At 34.8% G+C, this 15,755-nt stretch overlaps 1 protein-coding gene across 2 annotated transcripts in view; it reads right to left on the reverse strand.

The window, feature by feature from the left end:
- LOC145280128 (putative ATP-dependent RNA helicase DDX43) overlaps nucleotides 1-15,755 on the reverse strand; it is a 114,504-nt gene that overhangs the window by 69,887 nt on the left and 28,862 nt on the right. Inside the window, exon 1 of one of the 2 annotated variants that reach the window (XM_080131893.1) lies at nucleotides 3,523-3,663. The exons of the other annotated variant lie outside the window; for it this stretch is intronic. The gene's annotated coding sequence lies outside the window, so the exon portion shown is untranslated. Of the gene's footprint in view, nucleotides 1-3,522; nucleotides 3,664-15,755 lie in introns of those variants that run through there. 2 annotated transcript variants of the gene reach the window in all.

Below are 15,755 nucleotides of genomic sequence, written 5' to 3' on the forward strand. Positions count from 1 at the left end.
TTGGAGAGTGCACAGCAAGGGCAGACAAATGCAATTTAAGAATTCCCCAAAATCAACAAAGATTAGATCATTCCTGTAATAATCCGGTCCCTGTTGATTTTGCGGTGGGTGTAAAAGTTCTGTGCAGTTCTAGGAGGTCTACTCTCCCAGGCTTTTTTTTTTTTATTATTACATTTTCACCCCAAACAAGGCACATTGCCACTTTGGTGTAGGGGGCTACTATCAGGGGCAACAACTACTGGGGTACTATGTAGGGATTTGGGCAGCAAGATGTCGGTTCACGTTACACTTGAACTTCTGCACGTCAGTACTGTTGGGGAAGCAGGGTTCTGGAATGGAATTCCAGAGTCTAGCGGTTCTGGGGAAGAAACTATTGGAGTAAAAAGATCTTTTACATCTAGGGATCTCTACAGTGTGGGGGTGGGATTTAGCAGCCTGTCAGGTTTGTCAAGGGTGCTCACGTCGTGGGGGCACAAGTAATTGCAGTTCGTCAGAGCATTCACCACTAAAATACTTGTAGAAAAGGCAGAGGGATGCAACATTTCGTCGATGGGACAGAGGCTGAAGCTTAGATGCCAGTTCAGGGCCTATCAGGTTTGCGACTCTCTTTTGAACCTTGTCAAGGAGCGAGAGACTAGTAGCAGACGCACCAGCCCAGATGTGGCAGCAATACTCCATACATGGGCGAATGGTGGCCTTATAGAGGTACAGGATACTTTCGGGTGTTAGTAGTTTTCTAGCACGGTAGAAAGAGCCCACCTTTCTTGCAGCGGCCCTGGCAATGCCTTCAATGTAATTGTTCCAACTCATGTTTCCTGTGAACGTTAGGCCAAGGAGTTTGAAAGATGTACTCTCAGATAAATAGTCGTTGGCCATTGCTATAGGTGGTAGAGAGGGTTTCTTGTAATTATTGAATGAAACTAGTTTAGTCTTGGCAGCATTGAACGCGACCAACCACTTTTGTCCCCATTCCACCATAGATTGGAGGTCTTCCTCTAGTGTTTCTGCCATTTCTTTAGAAATGTGTTCATTCGTCTTCCTGTCGTGCCTGCCATAGAGTGTAATGTAATCAGCATATATACCCATCTCAGAGGCAATTTTGTCGGGGAGGTCATTTATGAATATCAGGAACAATAGAGGTCCAAGGATAGAACCCTGGGGCACCCCCGCATTTATATCATATTGTTTAGATGTACGACCGTCGAGGACAACCTGGATTTTTCTCTTATCTAAGAAGGATTTAATTATGTTATGTATTCTACCAGTGATACCGTATGAACTGATTGTCCTGAGGAGACCCTCATGCCATACCCTGTCAAAAGCCTTAGATATATCTAGAGCTACTGCTCTGCCCTCCCCCGCTTTGCCTTCTCTCTGTGAGAAGGGGTTAACTTATTGCTAATCGCCTGGGGCACCCTCACCGGGAAATGCCGACGGGGCTGTCCAGGCACTTTTTGCCGATCAGAGTGCCCCTCCTTTAGGGTGTTGACTTCTGAATCCCACTTTCTGACTCCGGTGTCACAGTTCTTGCAGTGGGAGAGAACTAAATACCATAATGAATTATCCAAATGGCCATTCATTTGGGCCATATTGAATAACATTACTTCAGCTTTACATATTCAAAGCATGTAATTCTCAGTACAAAATGTGTATTTCTGCAAATATTTAACTCGAAAAGATTCCTCATATAATAATATTCAACAAAATTACAAAAACAAATTAATGCCTACACAGAATTTTTTTATCAAAATAAAATCACACCGTGATTTGTATTTTGCTGACTCATTTTTTTTTTTTTAATTAAAATACTTGAAAACAAATTTTTAGCATCACGGTGTTTATCCAGATTGGCACTTATAAACAGAAATAAAGAAAAACTTTTATACTGTACCCACTTGTCACAAAATGAAGATTTCATATTCCAAAAATCACAAAAAATTGATCAAGTAGTTTTTTTTTTTATTTATGAAAAACAAAGTTGCTGGTATTTTATCGATAAGTGACAGATGAGGCCATGTTTTACTTGAGAATATAATAAGGGGAAGTAATCAGTGATTGTTTTGATAGATTCTACATAGATTAGAGTGGTCTACACACTTTTTTCACCTTCATTGAAACAGTAAAATTTGATTTTCTTGAATCAAACTACTTGATCAATTTATGCAACTTTTGGAATTTTTCATCTTTGTCTCATGATTGGTGCGTACATCATACAGACATTTCTATATTTTCTATATTTTTAAATGGTGCCATAAGTGCCAACAGTATAGCATGATGCGTAAACGCTATTATGTGAGCGAGAAAAGTCTGCAAATGACATTGGTCTTTACATTAATGTGGATAAGACAAAGTTCATAACTTTCAATGTGGAGGGGAGATCAAAGCTCTAGATGAAACAACACTGAAAGAAGTCACTGAGTTTACGTTTATTGAGCAGCAACATAGGTTCCATTGAGAGAGAGATATCGAAATTCGCATCTCAAAAACATGGGCTGCATTGTATAAGTTGCAGTCAGTATGAACTTCAATGCTAACTGACAAACTGAAAAGGCAGTTCTTCAGAACAGTGGTGGAGTTTGTCCTTCTTTAAGTCTTTCGCTTTCAGTACTACATTTGCATATGTTTCCGTGCTGCATACATACATGGACGTTTTCGTTGCTACAACCTGGACACTCATCAAAAGATTAGAAAGAAAGCTAGATGGCACATATGCCATGCTTATGCTATAAACAGTGTTAAACATATCTTGGTAGGATCATCCCATGAAGAAGAAACTTTATGGTAACCTACCTGCCATATCAACTACTATAAGGAACAATGTCTATGAATTGCCAGTCACTGTCAGAGGAGCAAGCAAGAGCTGGCGAAAAATGTATTGCTGTGTTCTCCACAACATGGGTGTATGAGCATAGGACGACAGGTGCCCATTTCAATATAAATAAACAAAATTAAATTAAGAAAATAAAAAACAATGGTTATAATCAAGATTTTCTGCTTGTCTTGACGTCCGGTTTCTGTCGTCCATTTAATTTGATAATTAGACATAGTCAAGCAGACAAGAAAGCATTTTTACCATAGGGAAAGTGGGGAGGGCTTTCATGTTATCTGAGAGAAAAAATAATCATTGATCAGAAAGGACTATATCCTGCTTGTCACCGTTGTCCTATCTACGGAGCGGAAACCAGAAGTCAAAATAGCAGACAATCTTGACTATATTATATTGTGAAATAAAAGATCTCCGTTGAACCTCTTGAGTTGAATATAATGCGTGTTCAGAACTCCAAATGAGAGAACAACAAAAGTAACGAGTACAAAGAATGCATTTAATCACAAACAATGTAGAAACAAACATGAGTATGCATGTGTGAGGGTGTGTACATGTATAAGTATGCGTAATCTTGAAATGTTCGTTGTTTGTTCATTGTGTGTAAATGTGTGCGAAAAGTTCTGATATTGTGTATGCGTATGTATCGAATGTTCAGATAAGTTTGTTAGTGTTGTTGCAGACATATGCTTTCTTACCTCAAAATGAAAAGGCGAACAGAATGAATGTTTGATCACATCAGAGGTTCAGGCGAAAGATAGAGATATATAATAGAAGCAGAAGAAAGAATGCGAACAGGAAGTAGGAATGTCGGACAATTCGAAAACTAAGATAAGAACAATTAACCATTGCATAATTGATGAATGTTTGTGTGCGTATGTGCGTGATAAACCTATAATGGCATGTAAACAAAACACAATTTGCATCAGCAGGAGTGAAGACAGCCAAACACTAGGAGCAGCTACTGAGATAAGCGACAATGTGCTTTACTTTGATATTTGATCGAATGTTAACGACGCATTAAGTTGTCAGAAACTATGCTGTTTGTACCCATCCTTTCACTAAGTTACGCAGTTCACTATAGCAAAGAATTATCACGCAAAACATATGAACAAATATGAAAATATGTAATAAATACTTATAAAAGGAATTCAAGTGACAAAATTCACTCATAAACACACCAAGTTTAAATAGAAATGAAACAAATGTGGAGTCAAGGAAACCAAAATTCACTACGACAAGGCTAACCATATCCTAAAAACACATTTGGCAACAAAAGTTCCTTATTGTTTACATCTGAAAATATGCTTACAACTACGTCTGCACATGATATATAAACGCTCGACCCGCCAGTTCAACAGCAGTGGAAGCAGAGCCAGATGCAATGACTTGTATGGATTACTCTTTCTCTCTCTAACAGCAGCAGCAGCAGCAGCAGCAGCAGCAGCAGCAGCAATAACTAACTCTTCCCCCTTTCTTTCTCATAGTAGCAATTACTATTCGCTCACCATTGACAACAAAAAACCTTAATAACAAAAGACATTTCCAATTATTCATACTTTTAATAACTTTAATAACAAGGACCTTAATATTCTCTTCACATCAGAACATCCTGTCAACAAGAGACATTTCTAATTATTTTCACTCTAACAAACCTTAATGACAAGGACTTTGTTATTTTCTTCTTTTCAGAAACTTCTTATCACCAAAAGACATTTTCATCCATTTGGTTCTTCAATAAATATTTAACTTAATACTCTGTCTGCTTTTCTTGCTACCATATGCTAAATTTGTTATTGTGACCGTCGTTATCAGGAATTAAGATACAATACTTTATAATACAAATGTAACAACTGGTGCCAAAAGTCATAAAATAATATTAAAACAATATTAAATATTAAAAATTGCTTCATTATTTTAATTTTTTTATTTTATTTAATTTCTCTACTTTTTCTTTAATTTATTCACATCAATATTAAGTTGATATTTTTTTCAATCTCATCTAAAATAAACATGCAACAATAATAATGAAATGTTTTACAATATATATATATATATATATATATATATATATATATATATATATATATATATATTTGTTTTTGAAATGTTGTTACTTTCAATGTATACCGTTTTCGTTTAACGGGTCTAGATTGTTATTTTAAAACCATTCACCATTAATTTGGAGTTAAGCTCAATGTGTCTATTTAATAGTGACAGATCATATATAGTGCAAAGTTTTGTTGAAAATTCAAAGACTCACGTTTTCTTTTTTATAACCTTCGTTTATTTCCTGGATTTTTCCATTACAGCTGTAACATTAATGAGTGGCAATTTTACGATTTATGTTTCCGTAAAAATATCCTGTCCCCACCAACTTCTTCAGATGTTTATCCATTAGATTTTTCCAACAAATGGTATATTTTTAACATGCTGGACATTGTATTCAGGTAAAAGTATTTCCACAGCCATGCTTCCTCACTTCCTCCATCTTTTGGTGTTATGTTATAAAAAAGAAAACGTGAGTCTTTGAATTTTAAACAACACTTTGCACTATATATATATATATATATATATATATATATATATATATATAATTTTTGTTGTTGATTTTTTAAACGATATTAAGGTTAATGTTTCCGCCTCGGTGATCTGGTGTTTTTCTTAGAAAGTCGGCCAATTTTTATTTGGACGTATTTTTTATTTATTTATTTGTTATTTATTTTAGTAATCTATGGACACGCGTGTTTCGCAGCCCTACTCCTCTACAGCATAGCTTGACTGTTGTTGGGATCCGAACCCCGGATCTTATGCATTTCAGTCCAGCGTCCTAACCCATTACACTATGATGCCATAGACAATTTACTGTTTAGTTTTTTTATCGTTTATCTGTTTACGTTGTTTTTGTTGTTGATTTTTTTAAACAATATTTAGGTTAACGTCTCCGCCTCGGAGATCCGGTGTTTTTCTTAGAAAGTTGCCCATTTTTTATTTGGACGTATTATTTATTTATTTATTTGTTATTTTTAAAAACAGTAATCTATGGACATGTGTGTTTCGGAGCCCTAGTCCTTTTCAGCGTAGCTTGACTGTTGTTGGGATTCGAACCCCGGACCTTATGTATTTCAGTTCAGCGCCCTAATCCATTATGCTATTATGCCATAGACAATTTACTGCTTAGTTTTATCGTTTATCTGTTTACATAGTTTTTGTTGTTGATTTTTTAAATGATATTAAGGTTAACGTCTCCCCCTATATATATATATATATATATATATATATATATATACAAATTAATTCTTCCTCTTGGAAATAAAATAGGTTCCTCACTGTCAACTAAGCTTCAACCCCTGTACCATCATCTCAATGTTACTTAATTCTGCAAAAAATCTTCTCTTCCTCATTTCATATTTATAGTTTTCAGCTATTTCCATTATTTTGTGACTAGCAGATTCAATAAGGATGAACGAATGTTTCACACTTCCAATATTTGTATTGTTATCGAATCAGTGAAATCGCCCATTCATCAATCAAATCGATTGATTGCCTGATCTTTTCAGGAACCTTGCATGGTGCACTTAGAGGAAGCTTCACATGCCTCCCTGCAGTGACTTAGTCCACAATACATCATAGTATTGCACTGTAGAGAAGTTACTGTTAATTTTATAAAATTATTTTTATATAATGGCTTGAATTAAAGTTTAAACTGCCAAAATTAAGTATTATGGTTCAATAGTGCTCTAAACAGAAACAGTTATTTTTAATGCACCCCTCTACTTATCAAAGAATCTACCGCTGATTTTATGCACCAGACCTTTCTGCTTGTGCAGCGGTAAAACTTCTAAAATGCACTTGTGATGCCAGGCTGTATAAGGGTATTAACTTTGATCAAAGTCAGATCTGTTCCTTTTTTTAAATGGATTTTTTCGATTATCGATTTTTGATACTTGTCAGAGGTATTCCAATACAAAGCCTATCTAAGAACACTCTCAGAAAAATAAAGTGTGTGAAATTGTAAAAAAAATCGGTTCATAAGGAAAGAACTAACAGACACGCAGACAAAGTGCCTTTTATATATAAGTAGAAATATCTGCTGGCAACAATACAGTTGGCAGCTGTGTTAGTGTCTGCATGTCTACACATCTCTAGCCATGCTACGGTTTTTATAGTCAGGCTAATTGCCAAACAATTGATCTTGAATTTATGTAGCATTATAATGTGTCTACCGAACATTGTGGACCCCAATATGTGGTGTGGTTCCAGCACTTAGTAGGGCGATTTTGGATGATTATAATGTCTTTGGGGTATTTTCAAGAATCAAATCAACAATTAATATAAATTGGATATAAAAGTTATGTTTTAACTAGTGATGGGACGATTCTGGACTAAATTCCTGATTCCAATACAATTACCAGTTCTAATTCTTTATAAATATCTAAATATTTAACTATAAAATTGTAGCCCCCCCCTTCTCTGATTACCATATAAACGCAAGTTAAATGTGCAAATATTTTCTCAAAAATAAAAACATATCTATAGATTTTAGTTTTACTGGTAGTTTAAAATCAATAAATATTCATTATTTTATCGTTTTCAAATGTGGAAAGTTCTGTTTTAAACAAAATCAAATTAAAAAAAAAAAATAACTAAAAGAATTGTTTTTGGCATAGGAAAATAGGCATAAATTTTTCCGATGCTGATACCAATTCTGATATCTCCAAAAATTCCGATTTTTCCGATTCCTGATTCTGATTAACCATCGCACACTAGTTTGGACGATGCAGGAAAATAAAGAACATATATATATATATATATATATATATATATATATATATATATATATATATATATATATATATATATATATAACTACTTCATTTACTCACATAAAATTAATATACAAAAGTATAAATTTATGCGTAAACTTTAAGCATTTACTTCAACAGTGCTCAATACATAGGTAGAGCTAGTTAGTAAGTTATAAAATATATATGGCAATTAAGCTACACTGAATATTCAGCGTTTCATCCACTCTAGGATTCTTCAGGCTTTAAGTGTAGCTTAATCGCCATGTATATTTTATAACTTACTATGTATATATATATATATATATATATATATTCAAGCAAATATTATTAAATGCAACAGAGACACTTTGCTTTATGATTCTTGTTTTTTAATTTTTCAATTTTCCATATAATCTTTTTTATATCGAAATCAAAAATATTAAATTAATAAAAGTTCCATAGTTGTTGCTGTCACGAGCGCTTTCGATTCGTCCACGAATCATCATCAGGTGTTGAAGTAAAAGTACGAATGAGTGAAAATGAGAATTAAAAGTGAAAACCAAAATATACAATAAACGGCGATAAGTTAAAATATATAGAGTCGATAAAAAGTTGATTAAAAATATAGGTCCATTAAAAATTTGAGTATTAAAATAAGCAAGTTCATGGACACAGTTAACAAAGTCCATCCAATACAAACTACGCAAGAAATTTTAGAACGTTGCTGCTTTTCTCGAATGCGATATCATTTATAGTGGGTTGAACGGTTCTAATATATGACGCTTCAAGAATTTTTAATTTTTAATATTATTTTCATGTTGTATAATTTTTATATTGTTAACGAGGACCTTTCTAAGATTGGAGGGGGGACAGTTATGTTCTTTTATCAAATTTTTATATATAGCACTAGTATTATTTAGATGCATCGTTATTTGCCGGGACAATGTTTTTGTTGTATGACCAATTTATGTATTGTTTTCGGAGTTACATTCTCCCATAAAACATTTAAATTTATACACTACATTGGTTTGTTCCAATGTTTTCATAGTTTTTTTTATATATCTATATAGCTTAGAAAGATGGGAGAAGAAAATAAATTCAATTCTATAAGAAGAGACTTATCGGGATAATATAAAGCTCAACAAATTTCATTGGAGCTTATATATGAAACAATAAGAGTGGAAAAGGAAGTCACAAAAACTATATATTGGCGAATATATAATGGTTCATTTATTTAATAAAGATATACAAACATTTAGTAGGGGTATAGAAGGGATTCTTTATACCAAGGTATTTCGAAGCCTAATGCTTCTCATCAGAAGATGCTAGGTAACATAATGGGGATGCGATGACTAGCGTGGGATTCATGAGGAACGAAATAAATCAATGAAAATATTGATGTTGTTAGGGGGAATTATATCGAATTCTAAGATAAAAGAGGAGCGTATTATATAAAGTGTAATGTAAAAACGTTTATAGGGTTTCTATCATTGTCTTAAATAATGTAGGTAGTTTACGTTTTAAGACCCAAGGGGAGGGGTAGGGGTAGATGGGTGGTAGTCCTACTTTATCTGTATGTAAGATGTATAGTATCTATACCGAGATGACAACAGCACATTGAAATGGTGCATAATAAATAAAATTAAAGGACAAAAAAATAAAAAATAAAAAAATAAAAAGTAAAATAAAATGAAAGAAATAAAAAATAACTAAACAGAAATTTAGTTAAATGAGGGCAGAGATGAAAAACTAGAGTACATGTATACAAAAGTGAGGCACAAAGGTATAATGTATGTATGGGTTTAGCCAGCAGAGCAGAAAGTTTGGTAAACAATATCCCGGAAGATACAAATTTCTAGGTCAGGAGACTGTCTGCAGATGTCAATATTATAGTCCTAAATTTCCTAGATGCATGGACCAGTGATATAAGTTATTTATGAACAAGCAAGATATAAACAATAGACTACATTTAGGCTCATGTTTAATGAGGGATGAGTTTTCCCTGTGTGGACGTTCAGTGAAGTTTTTCATTAATGGTAGTGAGAAAAATTTACAAATTCAAAGTGAGAGCTCATTTTATCAAGATATATATATATATATAAAAAAAAAGATTTTAAGTTACTTTTTATTAATATTTGGTTTTAAATTGATGAGGACACAGTCTTGGTATAACTAGCGTGAATTGTTCATTGGAGTGCGATTTAATAGGTGATGTTAAATGTTATACGTGGTAAATTGAAATTTGATTAGAGGTAATTGTCTGAAAGATTACGAATAAAATAGTTGTAGCATTAATTTGAACAGATAAACAAATAGAGTATTGGTAGATGGACAAAAATCGGAGGCCTGCAATATAAATGCTGGAGTCCCTCAGGTGTCAATCCTAGGCCCAACTCTCTTCCTGATCTACATCAATGACCTCCCTAAACACATACTTAAATCATTCGTTGACATCTATGCTGATGACACGACCATCTACGGCAACACATCAAAGGCCGTAAATGACAAAGTTCTCTTGGATTCTCTCTCCTCTGATCTCGAGCGCGTGGTTCAGTGGGGGAAGATGTGGCTGGTTACCTTTAATGCATCCAAAACCAAACTCCTATCCTTACATCATCAACGCTCTGATCCCCAGCTGGCATCAATTGAAATGGATGGCTCTCGTCTGGGTGAGGCCCCGTGTTTTTACAAGCTTCTGGGTTTGACCTTTACTCCTGATCTGAAATGGAACACGTACATCAAGTCTGTTGCCAAGGTCGCTGGAAAGATGGTGGGATCCTTCTACCGCTCCAGAAGATATCTCACTACTGATGCAATTCTCTATCTATATAAAAGCTAAGTATGTCCAAGGATGGAATACTGTTGTCATATCTGGGCAGGAACTGCTAAAAACAGCTTATCCTGCCTTGACAGAGTACAAAATAGACTTCGTGGCTTAGTGGCGGATGCCCTTTTCTCTACCCTGCAACCTCTCTCCCACAGAAGAGACGTTGCGAGCCTATCCTTGTTTTATCGTTATTTCCATGGCAGGTGCTCGTCTGAACTCCGATCTCTGGTCCTCCCTCGCCAATCTTTCACGAAAAACACCCGTCTAGCTGAAACCACTGTCAAAAATTTTCCCCACTCTATATCTGTGTCTAAATCAAAACGCGGATTCCATGAACAAAGCTTCTTTCTTAGAACTGCACGCCTGTGGAACTCTGTTCCATCTGCCTGCTTCCCATCGGACTACAACTTGGATGTCTTCAAGTCCAATGCTAACAAATTCCTAATGAACCGCCCCCTTAAGTAAACACTTCATCAAATCTTCACACTAACGTAATGTACTTGCAATAACTCTTATCCCTGAGTGGCTTCCGGGCCTTGATAAGTGGTGATCACTGTGTAAAAAAAAAAAAAAAAAAAATGGAAACAAGTATTTACAAAAATAAAAGGTGTAAGGGAGGTAACTCAAGTTCTTTGTTACTAGCTTTTGTCACTAATAATAACAGAGTTTGAGAAAATGTAATATATTTTTTGCTTTGGTCAGAATATAAGATCAGAAAATCAATATTTACAAAGTGTCCGTTTATTCATGTTTGCAATAGACTTGTTTCAGAAAATTCCTTATGACTGGATCTTATCCCAGGAAATTGTCCGGAGTCAAAATAGTTGAAAGGGCGCCCCAACTTAATGTTACTTTTCAAAACTAATTTAATAACTGAACTTATGGCGCTATTAGCGTCTATTTATAATCATATGAAGTGGAACTTTCTAGAATTTCCAAAAAATGGAACACCTTAACTTTGAAACCTTCTAGAGCCCTTCAAAAAAGAGCACTTTTCCTATCTATCTTTAAATCTCTCTAGAGATGCTTAAAAAGAATGTTTTTATCTTCTAACTGTAATATAATGTATTTTAATACTAAAAGTTTTATATTATTATATATTATATGATATTTAATTTTATATGATATATTTTATATTATGGTATATTATGATATTAATTTTATATTATTATATATATTTATATATATTTATATATTTATTTTATATTTTATATTATTATTTATATAGGAAATGGTAATTTCTTCATATTTCATCGGTTCATCAAGAGCTTGTTTACTTTGGACTTGGAGACAACCATATTGTAGTCAATTGGAAAGCAGGTAAACGGAAGAGAGTCCCTAGCCATTTTGAAGTCCATAAGAAATGAACTCATGCACACACAGACGCACAGACAAAGTGGCTTTTATATATAAGTAGAGATAACTGCTACACTATATTTCACTTGAATATTTTGGCAGTCATATTCTATATGGTCCTGAAAAAATATTTTTTGTCTCAGAATTTATCTGTTGTCGTTGTAAATATTGTCACTTTTTACACTCTATATATATTCCCCCCTCTCCTGATTGATACATTGTCCAATCAGAAAAATCTCACCAAACATTTTTCCATACTTTTTCAACAGTCAGTTTTTAGATTTCAAGTTGACAAGAAACTATATGCCCGCCTCACCATTAGCCACGATTTGAGCGAGAGGGGGATAAAAGATCCAGTCACTTTTACTCCAATCTCTGGTCCCCCCCTCGCCAATCTTTTAAGAAAAACACTCGTCTAGCTGAATCCACTGTCAAAAACTTTCCCCACTCTTTATCTATGCCTAAATCAAAATGTAGATTCCATAAACAAAGCTTCTTTCTTAGAACTGCACGCCTGTGGAACTCTGTTCCGTCTGCCTGCTTCCCCCCTGACTACAACTTGGATGTCTTCAAGTCCAATGTGAACAAATTCCTGATGAACCGCCCCCTTAAGTAGACACTCTAAAATATCCACACTAACGTACTGTACTTACAATAACCCTTATCCATGAGTGGCTTCCGGGCCTTGATAAGTGGTGACCACCTTGTAAAAAAAAAAAATCTTTTTTTGTTTTCTTGTCGAAATAAATTTTTCCCAACCATGTATATTGTGTTGATGAAACTGCATGGATAAAATTTGAATTGTAGATATCCGTAATTGTGTAGTTGAAAATGTTTCGATTTTATTAATGAAAACGGGAAAGTTTTTCGTTAAACGTATATATATATTTTATTATTAAAAACAGAAAATGAGAATGACATATTCAAATTATTAAAACTGGACAAACGCCATTTGAAAACCAAAACGTTTATTGTGTAAAAATGTCTCAAAATAAAATTGTAAAGACATTTATTGAAAAGTCTGCGTAAGAAAATATAATTTTCATAAAACAATTGTGTAATTATTTAGTTATTTATTTCCTACTTCGATCATCGTTTAAAATATTGCTTTCTCTCTCTGATTTTTATGACAGGTGCCCGAAAAAATGGCTTCTCCATTTTCGGCGATAAACTGTAGAAGTACTATGTATTTTTCAACAGATTTTATCACGAAAAGATTCCTCATATAATAATATTTAACCAAAAGATACTTGTACAGTTCAATCAAGACGTTAAAAAATGAAAATATCGAAAAGTTTATATTGTACGCATCCGTTTTGAACTGAAAATCTCCGAAAAAAAAAATAAATCACTAAATTTGATCGAGTATTTTTTTTTTTTTTTTTTTTTTTACAGCGGAAAAACACGTTTTTATGACAGCACGTTGAAGGTAGACATCTTTAAATTTTTAAAATTTTTGTTTGGATTTTTAGAACACGCCATGGGAAGATAACTCAGTTCAAAGCGCCGACACTCCTTCCCCATCTTTAATACTAGCTTTTCTTCTTAAAAACCGAACCTTTTGCTCGATATCATAACAAATTGTTTTTTTGATGTAAAAAAAAAAAAAACCCAAAAAACTACTCGATGAAATTAAGTGAATTTTTTTTTCGGAGAACTTCATTCCATAACAGATACGTACAATATAAACTTCTTTTTCGATATTTTCATTTTTGATTAAACTGTACAAGTACCAACAAGAATAATAAAACAAATTAATGCCTACACATAACACCCCTCCCCACCACCTTTACTCTTTTGAGTTTCAAGGGAAGCAATTCTAATATGACTACCTAATCAAAGGGAGATAACTCCAGTGTTTTTATTTGCTTCAGATTTAGTATTTTGTCTTTAAGGCGCTTCAATATCATTACTTTATTTTACTCAGTTTTTTCATATCTGTCCATTAATAATCAAACTATTTGAGTTTGTTTAATTCAGCATCAAAGAAGCGCATTTCATTTAATTTTATATCATTCTAATTATTAAGTATTACTTGCGTGCATATATCTATAGTGAGATGGAGACACAATTTGGACGAACACTACAAAGCATATGGCTCGAATAGCTACCCTCTTTCTTTCTTCATGTCAGTTTAATTTGCTCTCCTTTTCAAGATAGTTGTCACAGGAACGTGTTCAACTCAAAAAGTAACACTCCGGTCACGTTAAGCAAGCCTATAAGAACAGTGATCTTCTTAACAAAATCAGATTTATCTAGAGTTCTTCAGCCAGCCATACCAAAAAGTACTAGAATATATATCCTCCCTGCCCATGCATTTGACCAGGGGTGGGGAGGCAAAAAGAACTCTTATATGATTCACATACAAGCCTTCTTCATCTCACCCACACATTTTTACGCACTAATGAGACTCTGGCAAACAGACACAAATTGCTACTCACAGTTATATACGCAGTAACAAGAACAAAGTAAACCAACACACATACACAGTGCCACGCTGCCAAATACTCACATTCATATATTACTTAAATACACGTATTGTTTACACTATGAACATTTTGACATTCACGTATCTAAACCTTGTGATTACAGGGTGGAACGATAAAAGTGCCACCCTAAATAAACAACACAATAGTTTTATTTTAAAACTTTAAAAAAAAATATTTTTTTATTTTATTATATTTTCACCCCAAACAAGGCGCATTGCCACTTTGATGTAGGGGGCTACTATCAGGGGCATAAGCTACAGGGGTACTATGTGGGGAATTGGGCAGCAAGATGTCGGTTCACGTTACACTTGAACTACTGCATGTCAGTACAGTTGGGGAAGCAGGAACCTGGAAGAGAATACCAAAGTCTAGCGGTTCTGGGGAAGAAACTACTGGAGTAGAAGGCTTTTTTGCATCTAGGGATCTCAACTGTGAAGGGGTGGGATTTTGCTGCTTGTCGGGTTTGTCGGGGGTATTAATGTCGAGGGGTACAAGTGCTTGCAGTTCGTTAGCGCATTCACCGTTAAATTACTTGTAGAACAGGCAGAGGGATGCTACATTTCGTCGATGGGACAGAGGCTGAAGCTTAGATGACAGTTCAGGACCTATTAGGTTGGTGACTCTCTTTTGAACCTTGTATAGGAGTGAGAGACTAGTAGCAGATGCACCAGCCCAAATATGACAACAATACTCCACACATGGGTGAATGGTGGTCTTATATAGGTACAGGATACTTTCGGGCGTTAGTAGCTTTCTAGCACGTTAGATAGAACCCACCTTCTTCGCAACGGTCCTGTCAATGTTCTCAATGTAATTTTTCGAACTCATGTTTTCTGTGAACGTTAGACCGAGGAGTTTAAAAGATTTACTTTCAGATAAAGAGTCTTTGGCCATTGCTATTGGTGGTAGAGAAGGTTTCTTGTAGTTATTGAAGGAAACACCGCTTATCAAGGCCCAATGGCCACTCGGGGATAAGGGTTATTGTGTGTACAGTAATCAATGGGATAGTGTTGTAATAGTATTGGAGAGTTGATAAAGTGTCATTACTTAAGGGGCGGTTCATCAGGAATTTGTTGGTGTTGGACTTGAAGACATTCAGGTTGAAGTCAGGAGGGAAACAGGCAAGCGGAACAGAGTTCCACAGGCGTGCAGTTCTAAGAAAGAAGATTTGTTCATGGAATCTACGTTTGGATTTAAGCACAGATAGAGAGTGGGGAAAATTTTTGACAGTAGTTTCATTCAGACGGGTTTTTCTTGTGAACGATTGGCAAGGGGGGACGAGGGATTGGAGCTCAGACGAGCACCTGCCATGGAAGTAACGATAAAACAAAGACAGGCTCGCAGCGTCTCTTCTGTGGGAGAGAGGTTGCAGGCAAGAGAAAAGGGCATTCCCCCACTAAGCCATGAAGTCTATTTCGTACTCTGTCAAGGCAGGATAGGCTATTTTTAGCAGCTCCTGCCCAGAAGTGGCA

Source organism: Euprymna scolopes, chromosome 7, assembly GCF_053919585.1.
Source record: "Euprymna scolopes isolate OS-2025 chromosome 7, ASM5391958v1, whole genome shotgun sequence".
In the NCBI taxonomy this organism is placed as follows: domain Eukaryota; kingdom Metazoa; phylum Mollusca; class Cephalopoda; order Sepiida; family Sepiolidae; genus Euprymna; species Euprymna scolopes.